At 44.4% G+C, this 4,079-nt stretch overlaps 1 long non-coding RNA gene across 1 annotated transcript in view; it reads right to left on the bottom strand.

The window, feature by feature from the left end:
- Positions 1 to 1,404: 1,404 nt before the first annotated feature.
- The window catches only part of LOC135097354 (uncharacterized), a 9,695-nt gene continuing 7,020 nt past the window's right edge, over positions 1,405 to 4,079 (bottom strand). The window contains exons 4-8 of the long non-coding RNA XR_010265620.1: positions 4,005 to 4,079; positions 3,416 to 3,595; positions 2,330 to 2,724; positions 1,883 to 2,014; positions 1,405 to 1,781 (exon numbers count right to left, since the gene is read on the bottom strand). The exon at positions 4,005 to 4,079 is cut by the window's right edge and continues 39 nt beyond it. This is a non-coding gene — a long non-coding RNA (uncharacterized LOC135097354). The remainder of the gene's footprint in view (positions 1,782 to 1,882; positions 2,015 to 2,329; positions 2,725 to 3,415; positions 3,596 to 4,004) is intronic.

The following is a 4,079-nucleotide window of genomic DNA, read 5'->3' as shown; positions in this document are numbered from 1 at the left end:
CTTGATTTCATCCTTCTCCTCTCATCTCTTCCCTCTCTCTCTCTCCTCTCCTCTCCCTTGAAAGGACGTGGTGGTAGTGACGTCTGCAGGCCAACCCATGCATATTAATCATTCTCATTAACTCCGGCTCAATATGGCGGCCTAATATATTCAGAAAGGCTGGAGGAATAAGATATATTAATATGTAAACAGTGCCGCCTCGCAAAACAAGGCTGTGGATTAAAGTCTATCCCTGCGTCACCAAAATAAAAACTTGAAACTCATTTTTTTTTACATGGATTTCAGCGGAGGTTTTTTCAGCCTTTCCTCTCCCCGCACTAGTCATGAGAGTGTTAAACCTTAGTTTGGTGGAGGGAAGAGCCATTCACATCAAAAGGAGGAGGAGTAGATGGAGATAATAATATCACTTCACTCTGTCCTTTGAAAACTCACGAAGTCAAGTAAGTATTTTTGTTTGAAAGGGGTTGTAAAGGAGGTTTCTTGGCCTTTCCCTCTCCCCACACTAGTTATGAGAGTGTTAGAGCTTAGTTTGGAGATAAGAGCTATTCACATCAAAAGCAAGAGGGGGTAAACGGGAAAAATAACACCAATCACTGTCCCTTTTGTGTTGATAGTGATTATAAAGGAGATTTCTTGGCCTTTCCTCTTCCCGCACTAGTTATGAGGGAGTCAGATCTCGGTTTGGTGGAGGAAAGAGCCACTCACATTAAAAGCGAGACGAGTAAATGAGTTAGAAGGAAAATAATACTTGAATCATTTCCCTTTCAAGTTTGCAAGGAGTTTCGCTTATCTAATCTCGAGTTTCCTTTAATGTAAACTCAATATACTCAAGCACAATGTAAAATAACAAGGAAAAAGATTAGACGGATAAGAAAAATTAACATATAAACAGTGTCATCTCTCAGAACAAGGTAGGTCGTGGAAAATAATAATGATAATTTAAACAACTATGCTGATAATCGACAGAGGAGAGTAAGTACTTCAACTAACGAATATTTTCCCTTTTTCACGGATTTTAATGGTGCCTCCTTGCCTTTCCCCTCACGACGCTAGTTACGGTACCTCTAAACTATACTCCGGGGAAGATAAGACTAACGAAACTCAAACGGAAAGGCAGAAAAAAGGAGAAAATTAGAGGAGGTGAAACGAGAAGCCTACGAAGTTCCAAGTAGCAGACTCAGGTTTGTTTACATGGTGGCGGGGTGAGTGAGTCCGTGTGTGTGACTTAATTTTTCTTCATTTTCTCCCCTCATGGCTGCTGCTGGTGAGTAATTTTTGGCAAGTGGGTTTTTGAATATTTGACGCTTATCTGTGTGAAATAAGAGCCATGTGGGAGGTTAAATAAGGATGTTATAAGGGTAAATATTAGATTCACTCGTAAGGTTATGCCAGTGAAATGTGTAGTTATTATTTCTGTGTTTATTTCAATGGTATTTTATCTATTTACTTATTCAGAGTGCGAAAAACATTGGTCCCTTTTACTGAACTTATTATATGAGTGGTAGTAGTAGTAATAGTAGTAGTGGTGGTGGTGGGTAATGCTTGTGGTCCCGTCTCGGCTCAGGTACTACTACTACCACTACTACTACTACTACTATCCGTACATTACAGATTTAGCACCACTGCCTCCTAAATTTATAAGTATACAGAGAGAGAGAGAGAGAGAGAGAGAGAGAGAGAGAGAGAGAGAGAGAGAGAGAGAGAGTACTGTGGGCGTGGCGGTGCGGTGGAGAATTAGTAGCCGTGCGGGTTCCTCACTTTAAACCTCCACGCATCCACACCTGAAAGTGGAGAGAGAGAAGGTGGAGTAACACACACACACACACACACATACACACACACGCACACATTGACACGCACATACGAACACACACACACTTACATATATCTTGCAGGGTTCGCAGTGGGTTCCAATCAAGTTCCTTCTGCGCAAGTCTCCCAGAACATGTAGTGCGCATGACGTCCACCGCGCCTGCGCTCTGTCACGTGGTACGGTATGCTTTTCCCACACGCCCTGAGAGAGAGAGAGAGAGAGAGAGAGAGAGAGAGAGAGTGGTTATTTTATCTCGTTTTCTATTCATTCATTTTCTTTTATGCTTGGTAATTATTCTTATTGTTTTTGTTTTCTTTTGTTTTGTTTTTGTTTTTGTTCTTATTGTTCATTGTGTATGTTTGTTTGTTCGTTCGCTTGTTCGTCCGTGTAGCTTGCGTTCATTTAATTGTCTGCTGTAATCCATATATTGACACAAGAGCGCGCACACACACACACACACACACACACACACACACACACACACACACACACACACACACACACACACACACTCACCTTGAAAACTCCTTTATCATTTGAAGAACCGAAACACCTTTGCCTCTTCCTAAATTATATGTAAAAACTCCTCCTCCTCCTCCTCCTCCTCCTCCTCCTCCTCCTCCTCCTCCTCCTCCTCCTCCTCCTCCTCCTCCTCCTTCTGCAGCCTTCCGTACCGCTGCCACGTGCCCCTCCGCCAGATCCAGCACGTGCATGTAGTCTCTAATGCACGTGCCGTCAGGGGTAGGCCAGTCCCCCCCATACACGTGCACCGCCCCCCTCTCCCCCGCTGCTACCTCCGCCAGTCTAGGGAGGAGGTTAAGGGGGGCGCCGCTCCTCGTGCTCTCCCCCAGAAGACCCGAGGGATGAGCGCCCCCTGGGTTGAAGTAGCGTAGGATGATGATTCGCCAGTCCTAGGGGGAGGGGGGTTGTGGGGGTGAGGGGAGAGGGGGTGTAGAGAGATGGAAATAGAAATAGTATCATATATTTTATTTATTTATTTATTTGTTTATTTATTTTAGCTTATTTTCCCTTCAGTTTCCCCCTTCGGTTTTTCCTTTACCATTTTCTGATTTTTTTTTCCTTCCCCCACCTTCCGTCTCTCACTTTCCTTGTTTCCTGCCTTGATTTTCCTTCACTTTTCCTTGATTTTTTTTTATTTTTAAGTTTTCCTCACTATTTCCCCACAATCTCTTTCATTTTCCTCTCATTTCTCTATTACTGTCATATTAATTTTCCCTTAGTTTCCCCTAATTTCCTGTCACCTCACCTTGGCTTTCCTTTCATCCCCTGACCATTAATTCACCATCCTTTCAGTTTTCCCTTATTTTTCCCTTCAGTTTCCCCTCCCCTTCCCTTCACCATCCCCTCATTTTCCCTTTAGTTTCCCCTTTCACCTTCCCTTCATACTCACTCACCCAAACTATCCCTCAGTCACCCTCAGTTTACCCTCAACTTTCCCCGTTTCCCTTCAGTTTTCCCTCAATTTCCTAACACCACTAAAGTCTACATCCAGTTTTCCTGTCATAAACCTATTATTTTTTCCCTTATCTGGTTACATCATCGCCTCAGTCACTTCATCACGCCCCCTCACGCCCCCCTCACCTGGTCTGCTGCTGCTACGTCCCTCAAGAGTCCCTCACAGAAGAACTTAGAGCGCCCGTAGGGACTCGCCAGGCTTCTCCCAGCGGGGTCCCCTTCGTCAGTGGGGAAACTCGAGGCAGAACCGTACACAGTTGAAGAAGAGGAAAACACGAGTTTCCTGCACCCACTCTCCTCCATTACCTGTGTGGGGGTGAGGGGAAATAATTGGAATGTTGGGGGTTACAAGGGAAACAGGTGAATAGGTGAGGGGAGAGATGGGATGTGGTGATACAAGGGTGGTGATGGGAAAAGTGAGGGAAAACTAGGGGAAATAAGGGTAGTGATGGTACGTGATGAGATTATAAGGGGGAAGTGAGAGGAAAAAGTTATGGAAGTCAGGGGAAATGAGGGGAAAAGTGAGGGGTGAGAGGAAACAAGGGAAAAAATGAGAAATAAGGCAATGTAGGAGAAGAGAGGTGAGGGGAGGATGACAGGGGAAATAAGGGGAAACTCAGGTGAGTGAGGGGAAAACTAAGGGTGTTGAAAGGAAGATTATTATTATTATTATTAGTAGTAGTAGTAGTAGTAGTAGTAGAAGTAGTAGTCTTACCTGCAGTAGATTAATTGTACTTAACAGGTTGTTGTGGTAGTAAGGTAGGGGCGCGCGCGCGCTCTCACCCACAGA

Source organism: Scylla paramamosain, unplaced genomic scaffold (assembly GCF_035594125.1).
Source record: "Scylla paramamosain isolate STU-SP2022 unplaced genomic scaffold, ASM3559412v1 Contig18, whole genome shotgun sequence".
NCBI classification, from domain to species: Eukaryota; Metazoa; Arthropoda; class Malacostraca; order Decapoda; family Portunidae; genus Scylla; species Scylla paramamosain.
Note: the sequence above shows the minus strand (reverse complement) of the source record. Positions and strands in the feature narration are given on the sequence as shown.